This window comes from Pleurodeles waltl, chromosome 8 (genome assembly GCF_031143425.1).
Source record: "Pleurodeles waltl isolate 20211129_DDA chromosome 8, aPleWal1.hap1.20221129, whole genome shotgun sequence".
NCBI classification, from domain to species: domain Eukaryota; kingdom Metazoa; phylum Chordata; class Amphibia; order Caudata; family Salamandridae; genus Pleurodeles; species Pleurodeles waltl.
In genome coordinates, this window is record NC_090447.1 from 1,230,105,277 (window position 1) to 1,230,127,769 (window position 22,493).

Consider the following 22,493-nt stretch of genomic DNA (forward strand, 5'->3'; position numbering starts at 1 on the left):
TTAGACCCCCCCAGCCTATCCTGGTTTGATAGTAAAACAAAAAAACACATATACACTTCGACAAAGTGGGCCCCTCACACCCCTGGTACCCGGTAATACTGCGCCCGAAACCCTATTGATAGGTATGTCCCTGTTTATGAACTTTTAGACTCACTCGCCTCCTCCCTCCTAAGAAGTGACTTTCTGTGTAATAAGAATGATGTTTCTCAAAATCCTTATCTTTTATCTTCATATCTCTCTCTCAAAGTCAAGCCACGAGCAAATTGCGACCTCCTGCCACAAATGTTGACATATTCGCGCTTCCAGCCCTCCCCTATGACAGGCAGGATGTCCTTCTGTCCCCTTCCCCCCTGCAGTATCCTGTCACTCCCAGGACCTCCTGTCTACAGTGACAGCGGTCCTGCCCCGCAGCGCTCGCACCCCTGCCCGCCCAATGAGACCAGCGCTGTTTAGTCGGGGAGCCCCTTTCCATTTTGGCCCGGGGCCCCCGGGGAGGGTTCAGGTCCTACTTCAGAGGACTCTTACCTCCGGTTCTCGCCGCGCCTGGTTGCTGCGCTTAGCCCGGTGCTGGCTGCGCGCCTCTCCGCCTGCCTGTCCCCAGCTCCTCGGTAGAGCAGCAGCAGGGAGCGGGGAGTGACGGCTGCAGGGGCTGGGGCAGGCGTCAGCCAGGCTGGAGCCGCCAGCCTCCTCCGCCCCCTCCTCCTCCTCGCAGCCCTATCAGTGAGCCGCCGCCGCCGACCTGGAAGCAGCCCAGGACGCGCCTGCTTCGCCCCCTCCCCTCGCACTGGCAGCCCGGCTGGCGCGCCCCTCGCAGCGGGTCTGGGATGGCCAGACTCCCTCACCCGTGGAGGCAGCCACCATGTAGCCGGGAGGCAAGCCTCGCCGCGGGCACAGGGTTCAAGCAGGGGAAGGTGAAAGATTTGATAACGTCTTAGTGTCGACAGCCCGCGCAGCACAGGTCCGAGAGCTGCCTCCCTCCTGGCGGCTGGAGCCCGGGGAGTTTGTTGAAAGGTAGTCCGCAGGCGGTGGGTACCCTTCTCAGTCGTGCCCCTCAAACCGTGAATAAACGCCATCCGAATGGGCTCAGCGGGGAAGGCTGCGACTTCCCAGGCCGAAATCACCGAGTTGCGATGCTTGAACCCATCAACTTGGTTAGTTCGGCAGCTTGGATGGCAACTTGACTTTGACGGAGCTTCAGTGCTAAAGCATCTCTGCTTCTGCCTGCCCACCAGCTCGCACTCCATCAGCGCAAGCCTCCCGGAGCTCCCCCTAAGTAGATTTTAAGCGCATTTACTCCAAGTACACATCAAACATGACAACACGCTTGCTTTATTTAATCTAGTTTTCTATTACCGAGTCCTAACGATCGGTGATTTCAGAGTACATAATAGAGATACCAAGAATGTAGTAGAATTGTAATAGTACATTAGTGATTGAAATCTTTACACATGGAGTCAGTCAACTTAGCGTACAGTCCAAAAAGGTGACAGTCTAGTGCAATAACGGCATGTAGTGTTGGGCACGGTATCACAGTGATTAATAGGTCCATTGGGATGGGAGTAGGGAGTGATTCAGGGCAAAGTGAGACTGAGAGAGAAGGTTAAAGGAAGTGAGGGGTGGCTAAAGGCAGAGGAAATGGTGGAAGAGGCTATAGTACAATAATCATTAGCAAAGCCAATGCCAATATAGGTTGCGCCTATACAAGCGCTATTGCTTTGGCATCGTGTTTTGCCATGTTGTACACCTGTGTGGCTGCTGACCAGATTGGCTAAAAGTTCGTGGAGTGTCGGAGTGGAGTGGGGATATAGAGTGTCATAGAGTGGATTTGGTGGAGTAGGGGGAATAGAGTGTCAGAGTTGAATAGAGGGTAATAGAGTTCAGTGGTGTTGAGTGGGGTGGGGTGAAATAGGGTGGAGTAGATTGAGGAAGTCGCGTGACAGAATGTTTTGAATTTGAACGGGGCAGATTGGAGTGTGGCAGATTCAGACCAGATTAGGGTGGATTGGATTGAGTGGGGTGGTTTGGATTGGTGTTGGTTGTATTGGATTGGAGAGGGGTATATTGGATTTGGGTGAGGTGGATTGGAGTAGGGCGTATCGTTTTGGATTGTAGTGCAACAGATTGTTTTGGATTGGAGCTGGGTGGAATGGAGTGGGGCACATTGTTTTGGATTGGAGTGGGCCGGATTCAAGTCGGATTGATTGTCTTGGATTGGAGTGGGGCAGTCTGTTTTGGATTAAAGTGGGGCAGATTTGAGTGAGGTGGATTGGAGAGGGGCAGACTGTATTGAATTGGAGTGGGGCAGATTGTTTTGGATTGCAGTGAGGCAGATTGGAGTCGGGCAGATTGTTTTGGATTGGAGTGTGACAGATTGTAGCAGGGCATATTGTTTTGGACTGGGCAGATTGAAGTAGGGCAGATTGTTTTTGATTGGAGTGGGGCATCTTGTTTTGGATTGGAGTGTGACTGATAAGAGTGTGGCAGATTGAGACCAGATTAGGGTGTATTAGATTGAGTAGGGTGGATTGGGCTGGGTTGGTGTTGGGTGTATTGGATGGGAGTGGGGTGGATTGGATTGGAGAGGGGCGTATTGGATTGGGGTGAGGTGGATTGGAGTAGGGCAAATTGTTTTGGATACAAGTGGGACAGATTGTTTTGGTTGGAGCAGGGTGGATTGGAGTGGGGTAGACAAGAGTAGGGCATATTGTTTTGGATTGGAGTGGTGCAGATTGTGTTGGACTGGAGTTGGGTAGATGAGAGTAGGGTATATTGTTTTGGACTGGAGTGGGGTATATTGTTTTGGATTGAAGTGTGGCAGGTAGTTTTGGATTGGAGTGGTACAGATTGTTTTGGAGTGATGTAGATTATTTTGGATGGAGTGGGACAAACTAGAGTGGGACAGATTAGTTTGTGGTTGGTTGGGAGGATTGAAGTAGATTGGATTGGGGTAGGATGAATTGGTGTGGGGTGAATTGGGATGGATTGTAGTGGTACTGATTGGAGCAGGTTGGATTGAGGTGTACTGCATGATTATGTGCTAAAGCATAATTTCAGAAATTACAAATAAAAAAGAAACAATGTCACTTTGCAATATTTAGAACAAGATAATCATCATCTTTTGAGAACAGCACCCATGAGCAAAAACAAAAGAATACACAAGTGCAAAGTGAGAAAAGAGGACTTGTTAAAATAAAATAAATTTAGCTATAACAAATAAAACTGCACATTATTTTGTCCTGCAGGGCAAGAGTTGACAGTTACACACATTCTGTTTGCTGTGCACTGAAAGTTAACAAGGGACAAAATAGTACCTCAAGCACATAGGGACCAGTGGACGAGCACTGATTAAGTTGAATCAATCAGTGCTTGGTCCCTGCTCCACAAAGAGGAACGTAAAAGATGGCAGGCGTGCAGTAATGAATTATGAGGTGTAAAGCAGAGTGGCACGCAAGCCAACAAATGATAAGAGGCAGGCGGGCTCCAAGCCCTTTACTATACACAAGAGTCTCACGAACGCACGCAGGCTCAAACCTATAAAGTGAGCACTGAAAGTGCTAATTTCTGGAGTCTTAGGGGGTCATTACAACCCTGGCGGACGGTGTTAAAGCAGCAGTAATACCGCAAACAGGCCGGCGAAAAAAAAAAGGGAATTATGACCGTGGTGGAAACCGCCAACAAAGACAGCCACTTTAACACTCCAACCGCCACAGCGGTACAGACAAACAGCGTGGCGGTCACTGCCAACAGACAGTACCGCCTGCAGTATTACAACAGGCCAATCCGCCACCTTTTCCGGGGCGGATTCACCGTGGATAAAAAACGGCGGAAACAGCCATTTCAATGAGAAAACGCTCACCTTAACACACTCCACGAGGAAGGAGGGCACCATGGACCCGGACCTCCAAATACTCCCTGCGATAGTCTTCCTGCTCCTCTAAGATCATCAGCAACGCTGGCGCCGAAGACAACAGTGAGTACTGCACCTAAGACATAGGGGAGGGGGGAGGCAAAAGTCAGGGAAACACACACGCAACACCCCCACCCCCACCTCGACCCTCACCCACTACAACACACACACCAATGCATATCCAAACATAACAGTAACAAACCCCAACACCCCCGGAAGAATGCAAAGACAAAAGGAAATGAGTTCAACCATTGTAAAGTATCAAAATACAGTAAGCTAATATATACAGATATATATACACATTAAAAAACTTATATATCACGATTAGTAGTGCAGGTATGCACCATTCAATGTCCGTGGACCACTGGGCCCAAAATGCATGGGCGAGGCCCACACAAGATACCTGTCCAGAAACGGAGAGAACACTGCTGGGGCATCATATCGAAATACAACAGGCACCTCAGGGGGAAGGGAAGGGGGGGCACCTCAGCCGGATGACAGCACCACGCCAGATCCACGACGGGGCTCCATGCCCATTGATGTATCCTGGGGAGTGCAAAGCCACAGTCTCACAAGTCTTTGCAGTGGGTGGTTTGCCCAATGCTTTATCCTTGGGAGTGCAAAGCCACAGTCTCACAAGTCTTTTCAGTGGGTGGTTTGCCCACTGTACCATCCTGGGGAGTGCAAAGCCACAGTCTCACAAGTCTTTTCAGTGGGTGGTTTGCCCACTGTACCATCCTGGGGAGCGCAAAGCCACAGTCTCTCAAGTCTTTTCAGTGGGTGGTTTGCCCACTGTACCATCCTGGGGAGCGCAAAGCCACAGTCTCACAAGTCTTTTCAGTGGGTGGTTTGCCCACTGTACCATCCTGGGGAGTGCAAAGCCACAGTCTCACAAGTCTTTGCAGTGGGTGGTTTGCCCGCTGTACCATCCTGGGGAGTGCAAAGCCACAATCTCACAAGTCTTTTCAGTGGGTGGTTTGCCTACTGTACCATCCTGGGGAGTGCAAAGCCTCAGTCTCTCAAGTGGATAACAGTCTCCACTGGTTCTGGAGGGGGACTGGTGCCCAGAGTGCTTCATCCTGTTAATGACTGAGGTAGTGGATGCTGTTCTCCACTGGTTCTGGAGGGGGACTGGTGCCCAGAGTGCTTCATCCTGTTAAGGACTGAGGTAGTGGATGCTGTTCTCCACTGGTTCTGGAGGGGGACTGGTGCCCAGAGTGCTTCATCCTGTTAATAACTTTGGTAGTGGATGCTGTTCTCCACTGGTTCTGGAGGGGGACTGGTGCCCAGAGTGCTTCATCCTGTTAAGGACTGAGGTAGTGGATGCTGTTCTCCACTGGTTCTGGAGGGGGACTGGTGCCCAGAGTGCATCACTCTCCCCGTGACGGTCCCAGTTCCCTCACTGCCCCTGCCGCACATGGGCTACCGGTGCTTGATTTTGCGGTGCTTGCCCTGTTCAGTGGTGCTTGCCATGGCGGTCTTTGCCCTGTTCAGCGGTGCTTGACTTAGCAGTTTCTGACCTGTTCAGCGGTGCTTGCCACAGCGGTCTTTGCCCTGTTCAGCGGTGCTTGCCCTGTTCAGCGGTGTTTGACTTAGCAGTTTCTGACCTGTTCAGCAGTGCTTGCCATGGCGGTCTTTGCCCTGTTCAGCAGTGCTTGACTTAGCAGTTTCTGACCTGTTCAGCGGTGCTTGCCATGGCGGTCTTTGCCCTGTTCAGCGGTGCTTGCCCTGTTCAGCGGTGCTTGACTTTGCTGTCTCTGACCTGTGCAGCAGTGTTTGCGATGGCGGTCCCTCATTGCCCAGCGGGGCTGTGGCTGCCGGGGCCCTCCTGGGCACTGACTCTGGCGGTGGTCTCCTGACCAGTGACGATTGGACTGCCCTCCTGGGCACTGACTCTGGCGGTGGTCTCCTGACCAGTGACGATTGGACTGCCCTCCTGGGCACTGACTCTGGCGGTGGTCTCCTGACCAGTGATGATTGGACTGCCCTCCTGGGCACTGACTCTGGCGGTGGTCTCCTGACCAGTGACGATGGGGCTGGCGGTGGCGTCCTGGGCAGCGGGGATGATGGCGGCCTTCTCCGCTGTGTTGCTCTTCCCAGACTTTGGTGCTTTCTTCCGCCCCTTCCCCACCTTGGGACGAGTCACAGCTGACTCGACACTCCCCCCGGGACCCTTGTGAGCGGCTTTGCCGGCAGGAGTCTTCCCCCTCTCCCGTCGGACACTGTCTAACTTCTGGTGCTTCACAGGGGGAGGACTGGCTGTGCTTTGGCTCCGTGTCACACTGGCTGCCCTGGTGGCCGGTGCACTCCACATACCTCTAACAGGCACCACTGGTACCGGAGATTTTTTGGCTGAGGTGCTAGTACGGGACCTATGAATTGGAGGGGGGGGTGGTGGGAAAGATGTTAACGTTGCTCAGGAACAGTTTCTGACGAACACTGGGACGGGTATCTGGAGGGAGTCTGGGAGTGGAGGAAGAGGAGGTGGTTGTAGGAGGTGTAACTTTTGATGATTTGGGTTCATGTTCTGGAGGCTGTCGTGAGGTGAATGGATTTTGGGTGTGTGTGTGCCCACGTTTGTGTACTTTGGGAGGGGGTGTCACAGACACACTGGGAGAGGACACAGGGGACGTGTAAATGGTAGTGGGGGTGGTGAGTGCAGGTGAGCGGGGTGCGGTGGTGGGTGTTCTGGTGCGAGTCCTAGTGGCTGTAGTGGTAGTGCATGCAGGTGAGAGTGTAGACGACACTGGGAGGAAGGAGGGAGGCGACGAGGAGGGGGACACAGTGGAGGCAGTGTGCTGTGTCTGTATGTGGGTGATGCTTGTGTGAGTGCCTGTGGGATGTGTGGTGCCTATGTTTGCCTGAGCTGCCCTTGTGTGTTGAGGTGTATGCAGGCTGGTCTGATGGTGTGCTTGGGATAGGCAGAGGTACAGGGGATTGGATATGGGTGGAGGAAGTTGGAGGGGGGAGGCTAGACACAGGGACAATGGCTGCCATCAGTGCTGAGGATAGAGATTGCAGGGTTCGATGATGGGCAGCCTGACCAGAATGAATGCCCTCCAGGAATGCATTAGTGTGTTGCAACTCCCTTTCTACACCCTGGATGGCATTCACAATGGTAGACTGCCCAACAGTGAGTGACCTGAGGAGGTCAATGGCCTCCTCACTGAGGGCAGCAGAGGTGACAGGGGCAGGGGCTGAGGTGCCTGGGGCGAAGGTGATGCCCACCCTCTTGGGTGAGCGGGCATGGGGCGAAGGCTGAGGGGCTGCTGGGAGGGCGGTGCTGGTAGGGGGGGTGGCAGCTGTACCTGTAGAAGTGGGGGGCACAGATGTTGCCGCCACCAAAAGGGAGCTCCCATCGGAGGACGAGTCCGTGTCGCTGGTTGCTGATCCAGTGACCGCCGTGAAGCTCCCCTCGCCCTCCGTCCCACTGGTGTATTCTGAGTCCGTGGTGTGGCCCTCCATGGCCATGTGGGATGCAGCTCCCTCTTGCTCCGGTGCCACTGAACCTCCGCCTGATGATGCTGATGCACAAAAGAACAGGGAGAGCACAAAAAGGGGGGGGGGGGGAACAGAAGAAAGACAGGTTGAGTGCATGGCTTACCACTACCGTTGGCGGACAATACAGACACAGCAGCCCTCTGCACTACGCCGTGCTGTTGGGCTCTACAGATGCAGTTCCTGGGATATGGCCTACATGGCTATGGTGGACATCTGCACACATAGATGAAGAGGGGCATGTATACCTGTACTTGGCACTCTACAGAGGTGGGGTGGAGTGGCACATGGCCTGCATTACGGAGGGGCCTAGCCTACGGAACTCGCCCTGGCCTAGGGAAACCCACAGCCCTCCTCCTCCACCCAGACCCCTCCACTGCACGCAAAGTCAGCAAAATGAGAGTGTACTCACCCCCTTGTGTCTGCTGTGATGCCCTCATGCGCCCATCCAACTCAGGGTAGGCCACCACCAGGATCCGGAACATCAGGGGGGTCATGGTGCGACGGGCACCCCTCCCACGTTGGGAGGCCATCCCCAGCTGAGCCTCCGCCGCCTTCTTGCTCCAGCGGCGAATGTCTTCCCATCTTTTCTGGCAGTGGGTGCTCCGTCTCTGGTGGACCCCCAGGGTCCGGACGTCCTTGGCGATGGCACGCCAAATTTCCTTCTTCTGGTGGGCGCTGACCTACATGACATGTACAGGGGAAGAAGAGAAGTCATTACCAACTGCACCGTCGAAGTGAGTGGCCCACATCCCTACCCTTGCCATGTGGCACATGCATTCACAGTCCTTCATGCTCGCAGAACTCTGCCCCCTTCCTTCTTACAACCAGCCCTCTCCACCCAGGCATAGCCCATACAACTTGCACCCTATGTACTCACCTGTTGGTCTGGAGGACCGTAGAGTAGCGTGTACTGGGGGAGGACCCCGTCCACGAGCTTCTCCAACTCCTGTGCAGTGAAGGCAGGGGCCCTTTCCCCAGACGCACGTGCCATTGTCTTTTCCAGACCGAGGTCACAGCAGCACTTGCAGTATAAGTCCTCTCCTGTCGAAGATCAGGTATCGAGTGATTGAACAGATAGAAAATGGCGGTCACGTCCGGGGCAGTGACGTCCGCGGTGGTGCGTATCATCACCGCCGGCGCACTTTGTCATTGGCTCCTGGGACCCATAGGGTCCAATGTTAACCAATGCAGCATTGCGCCGCGGTCTTCGACCGCCTACCGCGAAGGTGTACAACGCCAGCGCTGTTACCTCACATCCCATTGTCCCACTTTAGAGGTCAGGCAGCTGCCATTTCAGGGGCCCACATGACTTCATTTTCAACTGCGTCACACATACCTAGGCCTGGACTCAACACACATACAGACAACTTTTGGGATTTTGTTTTGTATTCTGTGTAGCTGTGGGTACATACCTCTGAGTTGCTTGACTCTGTGGTCGCTGTTGTCCTTCCTAGGCACCGTCAGCTGGGACATGTGAGGAGATGGCGGAATCCTCCGGTGTACCGACCGCTGGTGGACCTGTTGACAATGGAGGAGCGACATTTAATCATCACCTACAGGTTTGACCGTGCCACAATCCAGGAACTGTGTACCCAGTTGGAGCCAGACCTTATGTCACCAATCCGCCATCCCACAAGAATCCCCCCTCAAGTGCAGGTTCTATCAGTGCTCCATTTCCTAGCAAGTGGGTCATTTCAAACAATAGTGGCCATGGCATCAGGGATGTCCCAGCCTATGTTTTCCAACGTGTTGTCCGGAGTGTTGTCTGCCCTGCTGAAACACATGAGGAGCTACATCGTTTTCCCTCAGGTGGAGGATTTGGCTACTGTTAAAGGAGACTTCTATGCCCTTGGACATATCCCTAACATCATAGGTGCCATTGATGGGACCCATGTAGCTCTGGTCCCCCCCCACAGGAGTGAACAGGTGTACAGGAACCGGAAGAGTTATCATTCCATGAATGTACAGATGGTATGTTTGGCAAACCAGTACATCTCGCAGGTAAATGCTATGTTCCCTGGCTCATTGCATGACGCCTACATCCTGTGGAATAGCAGCATCCCTTATTTGATGGGTCAACTCCAGAGGCACCGGGTGTGGCTATTAGGGGACTCTGGTTACCCCAACCTGTCATGGCTATTGACCCCAGTGAGGAATCCCAGGACTAGGGCAGAGGAACGCTACAATGAGGCCCATGGGCGGACTAGGAGGGTGATCGAACGCACTTTCGGCCTCCTGAAGGCCAGGTTCAGGTGCCTCCATATGACAGGTGGTTCCCTATTCTACTCACCAAGGAAGGTGTGCCAGATCATCATCGCCTGCTCTATGCTTCACAATCTTGCTTTGCGACGCCAGGTGCCTTTTCTGCAGGAGGATGGTCCAGATGACGGTGTTGTGGCAGCTGTGGAGCCTGTGGACAGTGATGAGGAGGAAGCAGAGGAAGAAGACATTGACAACAGGGACTCAGTCATACAGCAATATTTCCAGTGACACACAGGTGAGAACACTTTCTTTACTAATACATTTACTTTCACACTTCTACCTCTATCCTGTCTGTCAATTTCAAGCAGTATTTGGTAACTGAGTTGTACATTTCCATTACGGTTTCACAGGTGTGGTTACCAACGTGTGTCATCTGCTTGCATCCTTCATGGACTTGTGATGTGTGACATAGGTATGTTGACATTACATTTTCGAACGGATTTTGTCATTGTCATAGCTAATACACATTTTCAAAATCACAGACTGACTCCAGAGATTTGTGTGCTTCAAGGGTGTTTATTGAAGTGCTAATTATTGGAGAGGGTGGTAAAATGGTGATGGGTGATGGTGGAGGAATGTCCATGGCAGAGTCCAGTCTATTAGTCTCACAGGTGCATTGCCCATATGGGCATAGGAAGTGGAGCTGGGGCAGTTCCAATATGGACAGGGTTACAAAGTGGGACAGTGTTGGGCTGTGCCTGTGCGAGGGGAACCGACTGTCCCGAGGCCCACGATGGTCTGGGCTGGTCATCTGGATCCAGTTGGCCAGAGCTGCTGTCATCACTGTGGGCCTCTTCTGTGGGTGGGGTAGAGATGTCTGGACCCACCTGTCTGGTAACGTTAGGTAGTGGTCCTGCAGGGGTGTAAAAGCATGATTATTGCATCTGTGTGTGTCATGGTGCGCAATGGGTGGGTGACCGTGTACCCCAGTGCTAGCATTCCTGTGTGGGGGCTTGTGTGATGATGGTTAGGGGGTGTTATGGGTATGTGCAGTGGCCATGCTTTAGTGATGGGTGTCCATGCTTTGTTGTGTCATGCAGGGCTTGGTGTTGGGGTGGGTGGTTTGTGTTATTAGTACATTAGTGAGGAGTGGGAGTGATAGGGGAGGAGGTGAGGGTGGGGGTGTGTGATAGCATGCAGGTAGGGTGGGGGATATGATATTTAAGATTTGACTTACCAGTGTCCATTCCTCCACCGACTCCTCCGAGGCCCTCTGGATGCATAATGGTCAAGACCTGCTCCTTCCATGTTGTTAGTTGTCGGGGAGGACGTGGGGGTCCGCCGCCAGTCCGCTGAACCACGATGATGTGCCTGGAGACCACGGAACGCACCTTCCCCGGTAGGTCGTTCCACCTCTTCCTGATGTCCTCCCGATTTCTTGGGTGCTGTCCCACTGCATTGACCCGGTCGGCTATTCTTCGTCATAGCTCCATCTTCCTTGCAATGGAGGTGTGCTGCACCTGTGCTCCAAATAGCTGTGGCTCTACCCGTACGATTTCCTCCACCATGACCCTGAGCTCCTCTGAAACCTGGGGTGTCTTTGGCGTGCCATGGGGTGGTGTAGGTGATGTGTGGGGTGGTGTATGTGGTGATGAGTGGGGTGATGTGTAGTGGTGTGTGGTGTTTTGTGCGTGGATGTTCTGTGGGTGATGGTGTTGTGTGCCTCTGTGTGGTGGGGTTGTCGATTCTGTGCTCTCTCTCTCGCCTTCGTCTATAATTTTTGGTCGTAGTGGTTTGTGGGTGATGTGGGTGTGTGTTTTATATTGTGTTGGGTGTGTGGAAGTGGTGTTTGTATGTGTATCAGGTGTGTGTATTTTGAATTGTCCAATGTGGCGGTGTTTTGGAGATGTGTGTGTATTTTGAGCGTGGCGGTGTGTACCGCCAATGGAATACCGCGGTTGAAAGACTGCCGCGTGGATTCGTGGGTCGTAATAGCATGGGCGTGTTTCTGTTGGCGTGACAGTGGAGGATTTGTTTTCGCCAGTTTATCACTGACCTTTGGTGTGGCGGACTTGTGTGGGTGTCTGAATTTTGGCAGATTCCGAGATGTGGGTCATGATAGCTGTGGCGGAATTCCACGGCCGCGGCGGTGTATTGGCGGTCTTCTGCACGGCGGTAAGCGGCTTTTACCGCCAATGTTGTAATGACCCCCTTAATCCGTTGAGGTTGAGCAGCGGTATTTTACCACCTTAGTCGGTGGTAAATGTTTGGTTCTCATTGAAAAAGTTAAGGAATATGATCTTTTGACTGGCAGTGTGGCAGCCTTTGTTGATATCATCAGAGTAACTCAAGAGTACAACAGGACACAATAACATGGCACCAAGCAAAATAACACCAGAACTCAAAAATACAATACATGGGATGCAACACAACAGTCACAGTACAGCACAAAAAGAACACAGTGCAGAGCAAAAACAACATAAGACATCACCACAACAAAATACAACACAACTAATCAGAATAAACGTCATGGTCACACTTTGATGTTTCTACCAATTGATTTTCATAATACGGTTATAGGAGGTTTTAGAAGTAGATGGCTCTTTAGGCAGTTTGTGAAGAATATGAAGGAGGGGTCTTGTCTGATGTCAGAAGTGAGTATGATGTTCCATACTGATGCACCAAAAGACACAAGTGCTGAGACTTGCTGTAGAGTACGGAGTCATAGTGGAAATTGTTAGTTTTTACAAAGGGTTTTGCGCTTGTCCGAGATTTTATTTTCGGTCTGTTTGTAACGTGGTGTGTTTAGTTTCAACGTCTTTGATATAATGCATGTAGGCCTGGAAACGCAGCTAGCTTAGAGAGGAAACATTGGTGAGATATGGGCAGTTTCCTGCTGCCCTCAATCAGTCTGTCAGCTGCCTGAATGACTGGTTTTAGAGAGGCTATTCGAATCATAGATAGGCTAAAAAAAACGGATGCTTGATGCACTCTATGGTGAATATTTTATGAAGCACATGGATAAATCATTACTTTTTCAAATTCTGAATTCATCACATACACCTGTAAACTGACCATAAAGGACTGTCACTATTTTTGTGGCACCTAGGACAAAAAAATGTGTCATCTCTTCTGTCATGCCATAGTACTTAAGCCCTTACTCATCCTCGGTCTAAACCCCCCACAACTTCCCCCTGCCATTAAATCATCTCCAGTACTCCTGAATAAACAACTTGTTCATATTCAATGTTCTATAAAAACCAAGAGGACAACTCAAGGTCTAAGGATGTATCTCATTTACGTATGCTCCAAATACTTTTTTTATGAGGCACATTAATGTGCTAACAGTACATATTGTGAAATGTACGCACTGCTGTTGTTTTTCCAAACAGCTTTGTGTACCATGGGGAAGGACTGCTACACCTTGTACTTCCACTTGCTAATATCCATACCCAAGTTCTTAAAAACACCACCCTAGCAACAATGACTATGCATGTTTTACCTCCCATCTGTCTCATGCTTGAAGGTCTTTCCCCAGAATTCCAGCCCTGGGCAGCAGACAAGAAACCCTCTGTAAATAAATCTGGAGTTGCTTGCCTTTGGTGTTGTGAGACCTTCTTTCTATTAGACCTCAAATTAAAAACAGAGGGGCACATTTATAAGACCCTAGAACCACCAGAGCGTCACTTTTGTGTGACGCTCCGGTGGCACTGTGCACTGCACTGTATTTACAAGGCGGCGTTATGCCACTTTTTGTAGCTTAACGCCACCTTGTAAATATGGCCCCCTTCACATGCACAGTTTGCGTTTAAGGGGCGTGCAATGGGTGTTGCTTGGGGCGTTCCACAGCAACACCCATTGCATTTTGATGCTGCCCCAGATTTACGAGATTTTGTAAACCTGAGGCAGCGCCAGAATCTAACGCCACGCTCCTAAACCTGAGGCAGCGCCAGAATCTAACGCCACCCCAGGGGTGCCGTTATCATGGCATAACGAGGAGGGATACTTTTATTCCTCCTCATTTTTTGCTTTTTTCCATGCGTGCTGCATTCTGCAGCACACATAGAAAGAGCAAAAGGCCATAAATGGTTGTTTATGTGAGTGAAGGAAGGTGTTCCTTCCTGCACGTAAACAATCATTCATAAATGACAATATGGTACTTCTATGTTTGCTGCATCCTGCAGCACACATAGACGTTCCAAATCACCATTGAAGATTGTTTTTGTGCAGGAAGGGACAATTTCCTGCACATAAACAATCATTCCCCACAAGGCAGAACTCCTGCAATATAGTGCAAGGATGCCTGCGTTGGTGCAGGCAGCTAAATGTAGTGCAGGGGGAAACTCAAAGGTGTGCTGTATTTTTGTAAATACAGCGCATCCCTGCATTTCTAAAGTGGCTGTGCGCTGCAAATTTTTACGCAGCACTGCGCAGCACCTCTTTTTTGTAAATTTGGCCCCAAGTTCATTCCTTTAGTGCATGACTCTCAGGATAGCACGGCAAAGCAGGCTGAGGCTTACTCAGGGAAGTGATGAATGCTTGACGCTGAGTTCAGTAAAATCAGTGATATCACTCAATAAGGCTACTATTTCAGTCAGTGCTTTACTTTATCAAAATAAAAGTGCTTTATTACTCAAGAAGCTAAATACTGAACATCATTCAAGATAAAAACTTAAAATCAGAACCCTCAAACCCCTTTGTAGCCTGAGGCCTAAGTCAAAATGTTGATGTAGCAGAAATTTTAATACTGTCCCTCATGTCATAGTGACCATCTAAGCGTGACAATCTATGCATTATGTTAACGAAAGTACTAATTGCTTTTTTGTAAAGTGATGCACTGACAAGCCATGTTAACGTGCATTCACTGTAAGTTATCAGTCAGAAGGCATGTGGTATATCCTTGTAAGTTTATGTTTAACAGATTAATTAATTTCTATCTTATAGTTTATCATGTAAATTAACCGTTTGCATTAAAACGATAATAGTTTTCATAAGAAAAGCATTATAAAAGGAACTTGTGAATGTAGAGAGTATAGTTTTGCACAGTAGTTACACTAAAGTTTTAACAGAGTAACTTCGTATTGAATTTACTGTAACATGAACACTGACCGAGCTTATTAATATTGAATTTATGCTTTAGAATGTTAAATGTGTACTAGATGCATAAATTAATGTGCCATTTTAATTCACTTTGCTTAGCTTAAGTGACACCTGCAAGGCCCTGTTTCCTGATTGTGCAGAAAATGTTTAGTCATTCTTACCTACACATATTTTTCTTTCAGACATCATTCTCATGAGAATGTTAGCTTGGTAATAGATGCTCTGTTGTTTTAGACACAATAAGCTTGGAGACCCAGCCTCAAGTGCACTACATTCAGGAACTGTGGAATAAATGTGTATACAAATGTTTCAGCTCGCATGGATGAGCTAAGATGAAAGCCTTTCACATGAAGAACCTGGGAACTTTTATTGATGTTGCAGTCTGGGTCGTATGACTGCTTGCCATTGGACATTTTCACCTATTGCGTCATATGGAGTGATCGATGTACAAATCATTGTGCCCTATGAACTTTAATTTACCGTTCACCAACTTGATTTGGTCAGATAATCATTTCCATTCTACACTGCTTGCTGACCTCCTTGCACTCTGAGAGTTAAAGCCTCTCTACCATTTGCCCCATGAGATGCTTTGCTGAGACTTGGAGAGATATTTCCCCTTATCAGAGAAGAAGACTCTTGATGAGCTTCTGAAATGCTGATGCCTTCCCATTCTGTTTTTACTTACTTTTTGCTAAACTTAGTCACTCATTTACCCAGATTTCCTTTTCCCAAATTGTTTTAGACTTTTTTGTGCTTTTTGCCGAATTTGGCTTGTTCCTGCACAGGCTAAATGGTTTTGCTAATTTGTAGGGGTTTCCCTTGCCTTGGTTATTAAATTACAGAAGTAGAATAGCTAAATGTTTAACAGAATTAGTGTTTGTTTCCTCCTTTTCAGATTTTCTTATTGCTTTTGTGTGTAGGGTTAATTGCATGTTTTGTCTTTTTGATGTTAGTTTGTTTGAGCGTCTTTAGGAGGTTTGGTCAACCTATAATGATTCTGTATCTGTACAGCCATGTCTTGAGAATTATCTATGTTTTTCTGAAGCTCAATTTGGAATAAAACCCCTTAATTTTATTTCAGGCTAGAGTTTTTCCTTGTATAGCTACATTGGTCATGCTGTCCTAAATTGACTGGTTGTGTATTTTTTAGGCCATTTTTTCCACACCCTTATGTTGGGCCAAAAGATTCCTTGACTCCATTTAAGTCATAGTCCTGTGAAGGAATATGCTACAGCAAATCTGGTAGCAGAGGTCTGGTTTGACCCACAAGAGGGGAGAAAAACGTTAGGCATAGTGGCAGGGCAATAGGATTATTAACATGCGATCTGCCCACTCAAATTTTGCCTACCCCAAATTCTGTCCCATGGTTCGTTCCGAAGATTGATGAAGTTCCAGCATTGTTCCTGTGAGAGATGGATGTGTGAGTATTAATAGGCTCTGAGTTTGCATTGCTTTGGCCTAAGATTGTGGTAAAGTATAATGTGAAGTGTTTTGTGGGGTTTCTGCACGTGGTGCTTGTTTCTAAAAAATTTCTGCATTTGTTGTTGACTGGTCCATCAGGGCCTAAAATTCCTTGATAACGCACAAGTGTAGAAGATATTTGATTAATTTATTGTCTGCAGTGAGGTGCTTCTCAAGAGATGTCATCAACAGTGCCAATAGTTTTCCTTGAGTGAGAGTGTGTTTGGTTGGTTTTAAGTGAATCCTGAGTGCACATGGAGGATCTGTATCAACCGGAGTGAGATTAGCTGGTAAAGTTTCATTTGTTGTGTAATTGTGGAAGCCATAGTCAGAAAGCGTGTCTCTGTACTGCTTTGGAGTGTTTGGTTACCTTATCCTGTAATGAGCAGACAGGTTGTCGTTTTTTTCGCTTGCAATATTTTGCATTAGGTGTGTGTGTGTGAGAGACAATTGCAAAGAGAATGCATTGTTGTAAGGAGTGAGTTTAATGTCGCATTGGTATAGTTTGGCTGGTGTGAAGCATCGCTGGTATTGGTGGACAGTGCCACATTGCCATTGGTTGAGAACATCAAAAAGAGGATTGTGGGATTGAAGTTACTTCCTGATTCGAACTTAAAGTTTATTGTGATTCATTGAATTTGATTGAAATGAAGCTCTTTAAAGCATTAAAAAGTGCATTGAGAGGAGATTAATTTATTCAGTGAGAAAGGGTATAGCTAGTCCACCCAAAGGTACTCCAGGTCATTATGTTATGTCTGAAAAAGTTCTTCATGTATGTTTGTGGCTTGAGCAATGGAACAAAATTATTAAGAAAGAAGGTGCATTAGCATTTCCTCGCTATGGAACTTTTAATATAAGCATTCTTAAGAACCTGAGCTGTGTACTTTATGAAATTAAACCACTTCCGAGACCTTCACAATTTGAAGCGGTAATATTTGGGAACACATAGCATGTCAGAAACTGAAACGTATGAGAATAGAAGGCAAAGAGCATTAAAGACATTTGAGGAAGCAAGATGGTGTGATGGACAGAAAGCTTGGAGAGCAGAAGTTATTGAGGGAACTAGATTGTTTCAGCTATTTGTAGTGAAGAAGTAGAAAACACTAAACCAAGGAGTAAGAGAAAAAACGAACAGACAGCAGACATTGAGATGAAAAAGACTGAGACATACAAGAGTTATTCGGATGATGAATTTATAAATAAGATATTGTCAAATCATCCCTCTCCATACCATTCTGTAGAGATAGGAACACCAAGTGAAGCTGCACGAGATGTAACACCCAATGTGCCGACTCCTCCAGTTGCACAAACCTCCAGTCAGATAGTGCCAGATAAATCTGCGAGTTCAGTGTCACAAAGTCCTAGTGTGAATCAGATTGTACCAAATTCTAACATGAACCAGTCAGTGCAGACACCTTATGTGAATCATCCAGCACAGAATCTTGGCTTCAATCAGTCTGTGCAAAATTTAAATCCAAATCAAGCTGTGTAAATGTTCATTCCAAATTAGCCCACACCAAATGTTTCCCTGACGGAAAGATATCAAAGTTTCAGTACTGCCTTGTCAGGACAAAGTGTACGAATTACAATTCCCTAGAACCGGTCAACTTATATTAGTCCAGATGCTTTAACAGTACTTGTGGCTATAGTTCCAGTTGTTTCTTGCATGCTCCAGGTATGTCAGGAAGTTTTGCACACATATTAAATGTCCTGACTGTTCCCTATACTCCAGTTACAGCCAATTGGATGACACCAAACAGTGTGTAGAGATCAGTATATTCAAATGACTCAGGAATGGAGGGCATTGTATTCTGAGACCATTAACCCCTACACAGATTTCAGATCCAACTTCACTGACAAGTCATACAGGTTTTACTCCTGATGCAAGGTTTCCTCAGAGATCCTCACCCTATTTTGTGCCCAAATCGGAGCAGATGCCAAACATTAATTGTAGTACCCCACAAGGAGGAATACCTTTTAACATGTCAGAAAACATGCCTATTGCAAGTGCCCTGAATCGGCAAAGTGTAGGTCCTTCAATTGCAGAAATGTTGCAGAATAATCCAGAGAGTTTGTGAGGTTCCACTGCACAGCAGTTAAATGATTGGCTAAATAATTTAAGTCCTGTAAGTGCTACATGTGTAGTAAATTGTAGTGGAAAAGCAGACAATATTCCTGATCGAGAATCATCATTGAATGTGTCCAGATTGAAATTGGAATTAAACAAAATGATATTGGGAACTTTAGACACTTCCCAATTAGAGATTTACACAGAGGACGAACGATTCATGTGCAAAGACAATACCAAACGTGCAGGACAGGTGTATGAAAGATTATCTGAAGTGGGCAAGAAATATTATGTCAATTTGAAGAAATCAAAGCCCTCAAAGAAAAGTTATAGATTGGAGTTTAGTGACAAGGATATAGCTAACATGAGATCCCCTGGAATGGAATTGCAGATAAAGAATTAATCACGTTCAGCAGGAAATAAAGAGCGTTAGTTAAGTGGGAATGTTTATGTGCGAAGAAAAGAGATCATGTGTAAACAAAACCAGATGTGCCTTCGGCAGGACCAAACCATGCTTAGGCTAATGTGAAAATGCTTCCTATGAGCTAAATGTCAGGAAGAGGTCCATGTACCTTGGAGTAGAAGTGATATTCTGTCATTTACAAATGATCACCCCAAATTGAGAGAGAAGACAGTAGAAGGATATAAGCAGACAAGTTTGTGGAACTTTCAAAATGCTTGTGGGAGGATTTTAATACATTGTTTGACATTGTGGATCCAAGTGACTTGTGGATGGAGTTCAAGATTTTTGATGATTGGCCTGAAAATGAGCCTCAAAGAGATACAGTAACAGGCCCACTGTCTGAAGAAGTGATAAAACAGTATTAAATGGTGATTGGCTATCCGAAAAACAAAGTGTCTCCAAAAGCTTCTGATTCAGTGAAAATTGACAGAACGACTCAGGAATCGAAGGAGTTGATTTATTCCTATTGTGAGAGATAGTTACAGGCTTTTAAACATTTCAGTGGTTGATGAGCTATAGTAGCTAAGGATATGGGTCATTTTGTGTTCAGATTTGTGCAAGGATTAAAACCAGAGATAAGTGACATGATTTAGAAGCATTTGATTTGTTGGCAGAACAACCCGGTTGACAAAATCCTGCATTACGCAAAGTATTGCAGTGATGAGTTGGAATTGAAGCAGCAGGAGCAGTTTTTTTGGACACATTTTGTTGGATTTTAGCAGATAAACAAGGACATATTGACCAAGAATCAGACAGCAGACATTGAAATCAGTTTGTCTAATTACATAAACCGGTAGGTAACTTGTACACTCTATACCACCCATTGCACCCGTGCCTCAAAACACAATCCCCATTACACACAGTACATTTGTCATCTGTCCCGTGTATGATTTCCCTGCATTACAGCTCCATATCCATGAATTCCTTCGTCCAGACCATGGACAAATGTCGGTGAGGTGATATCACCCATGCACCACAAGCGGTGTCTTATGTAGTATGCCCTGTGTAAATATTTAAGTTGTATCAAGATGAGGTGGGCTGAAATTTCTGCCTTACAAGAGGCACCCCAGGCCTCCGTCCAATCATAATTTTCAAGTGATCCTAGGTTCACCTCCCATGCTGCTCAAGGAGCAGGCAACATAGTAGAGTTTTTACTGATAAGCGACCATTAGATTTTCTTTATTTTGTTGGCGCTCAGGTCCCCCATAAGAAGTTTACCCTCTAGGGGGCTAAGTTCTGGGAGATCTGTAAGAATCCTAATGTATGGGGTGAGGGTGTGTTGCAGCTGAAGATAACAATGGAATTGACTGCGATGGAGCGTATACTCTGTTTGCATCTCATGGAATGATTTTAATACTGTCCCTTTTACTATGTCTCCCAGGGTGAAGATCCCAAAAGTGTTCCACGCCTGAAATCCCTCCAGTTGTGTCACCTGATGTAGTACCCTAACCTGCCATAATGGTGTCTGCTCTGTCGGCCTCCCCCCACACCCCTTCGACTTCAGGACGTGCCTCCATGTCTGAAGGACCACCTGGGTTGCCGTTGGAAGAGATGGCATCCCTCTCCCATCGTTTAAATAATGGAGTAGAGGAGTGGTTCCCATCGCCCACTTCTTGGCCCCAAATGAGGGATCTCCAGTGGGCTGAAACACCAGTTGTTGACAGTCAGAAGGTGGGATGCTAAGTAGTAGGAAAGAATGTCAGCCGTGGCAATACCCCAGAATATGTGACCTGAAAGTAGGTTTTGAGTGCAATCTGAGCAGTTCCCCCTCCCCAAAGGAACCCCCTAGGATGGAATCAATCTGCAAGAACCACGACTGGGGAATTGTACAAAGTACATTTTTTAGTTGATATAATAAGCGGAGCAGAGAGACCTTCTTGAAGATTGCTGATCTACCCATCAGTGCTAGTGCTACAATGATTATAGATGATATTTCTGGTGCCACAATTCTATCAGTGTGTGTAATCTTGAATGATCATGAGTTAAGGAAGTTGTCAACGATTATAGATAAGCTTTCTACATATACAACAGGTGCCATCTTGTTAGTAGGCACAGAAATGGTTAACAAAAGATCAATGGTTTCAAAAATAATCTTGCACGAGATACCCTTCTCGCAATGGAGGGCAGAGGTTGCAAAATGTTACAAGTCCAACAGTGCTGCACTTACATCCCTGATAATAGTAAGGAGTTGAAAAGGTATATTTTGAACAATGCAGAATTTAAAATGGATCTTAAAGAGCTAGAAGCGACAGGTGCTTGGGAAGCAATATGTAGTGGATATTTTGAAGTTAGAAAGTGGTTTCGAAGTTTAGGGAAAGGTAATGTTGGAACCATCTTGATTGATTGATGATAGCACTGTGTGCCTTTGTTGCAATTGGTCTTTATACGTTGATTAAAGAACTGAAACTTATGAGAGCCAGCAGAAGAAGAAAAGAGGAGTTAGAGATGAAGACTTGGTGATGCCCATATTACAGTGACATCAAGCAGTTAGAGTCCATAAGATCTCTCCTGGAACGACCCCTGAAACATTGAGCTGTCTCATTAAAAATGAGAGATTGTAGTTTGTGTGATGGACTGATTCGCCATCAGAGGGACTGATGTAGCAGATATTTAAGTACTGTCCCTCAAGCCACCGTGACCATTGATGCATGACAATCTATGCATTAGTCTAACCAAAGTACTAATAGTTTTGTTGTAAAGTGGTGCCGTGAAAAGTCATGTTAACATGCATTCACTGTAGGTCATCTGTCGAAAGGCAGGAGGTATAGTTTTGTAGGTTTATGTTTAACAGATTAATTCATTTCCATCTTATAGTTCACCATTAACCGTTTACATTAAAATATTAAATTGTTTTCATGAGAGAAGCCGTTTCACATGAAGAACCAGGGAACTTTGAAGTTGCAGTCTGAGTCGTATAACTGTTTACCATTGGACATTTTCACCTATTGTGTCATATGGAGTAATGGATGGATCAATCATCGTGCCGTATGAACTTTAATATACCGTTCCCAAACTAGATTTTGGTCAGAGAATCCTTTCCATTGTACACCGCTTGCTCAACCCCTTAGGTATAGCCTTCTCTATCCTTTGCACCTTGAGATGCTTTGCTGAGACAGAGAGATTTTACCCGGACCCCCAAGAGAAGACTCTTGACCAAGCTGCTGAAATGCTGACACCTTCCCTTTCTCATTTTACCTATGTTTTGCCAAATTTAGTCACCTATTTCCTCATATTTAATTTTTCCAAAGTCTTTTTGCCTTTTTTGTGCATTTTACCTTTTTGCCCACTTATGCTTGTCCTAGCACATGATAAATGGATTTGTTAATTTGTAGAGTTTTCCCTTGCCTAGCTTACTAAATTGCAGAATTAGAACAGCTAAATGATTAACAGAATTAGACAGCCTTTGTTTCCTCCTTTCAGATTTTCTTATTGCTTTTGTGTGTAGGGTTAATTGAATGTTTTGTCTTTTTGATGTTAATTTGTTTGAACTTCTTTAGGATGGTTGGACAACCAATAATGATTCTGTATCTTAGAACTATCTATGTTGTTCTAAGCCTTAATGTATAATAAAACCCCTTTAATTTATTTCAGACTGGAGTTTTTCCTTGTGTGGCTACATTAGTCATACTGTCCTCAATTTAAGGCGTAGTCCTGTGAAGGAATATGCTACAGCAATGTCTTCAGTGCCTAACTGGTAAACACTTTGGTTCTAGCAATGCTAAGTTAATGGTCTGGCTTTTATTATGGTGCTTCTGAATACCACATTCACAGTTCTCAACCCAGTCCATGTT

General features: G+C 46.8%; 1 protein-coding gene and 1 long non-coding RNA gene across 3 annotated transcripts in view; one reads left to right on the forward strand and one right to left on the reverse strand.

The window, feature by feature from the left end:
• The window catches only part of SMAD9 (SMAD family member 9), a 132,506-nt gene extending 131,811 nt beyond the window's left edge, over window positions 1–695 (reverse strand). The window contains exon 1 of one of the 2 annotated variants that reach the window (XM_069205516.1): window positions 526–695. The gene's annotated coding sequence lies outside the window, so the exon portion shown is untranslated. The remainder of the gene's footprint in view (window positions 1–525) is intronic. The other variant, XM_069205517.1, reaches the window with a different exon arrangement.
• Window positions 696–710: 15 nt separating this feature from the next.
• LOC138250542 (uncharacterized) lies at window positions 711–22,287 on the forward strand. The gene is made up of 2 exons (XR_011194979.1): window positions 711–3,970; window positions 20,084–22,287. It is a non-coding gene; the product is annotated as an uncharacterized lncRNA (long non-coding RNA).
• Window positions 22,288–22,493: the final 206 nt, after the last annotated feature.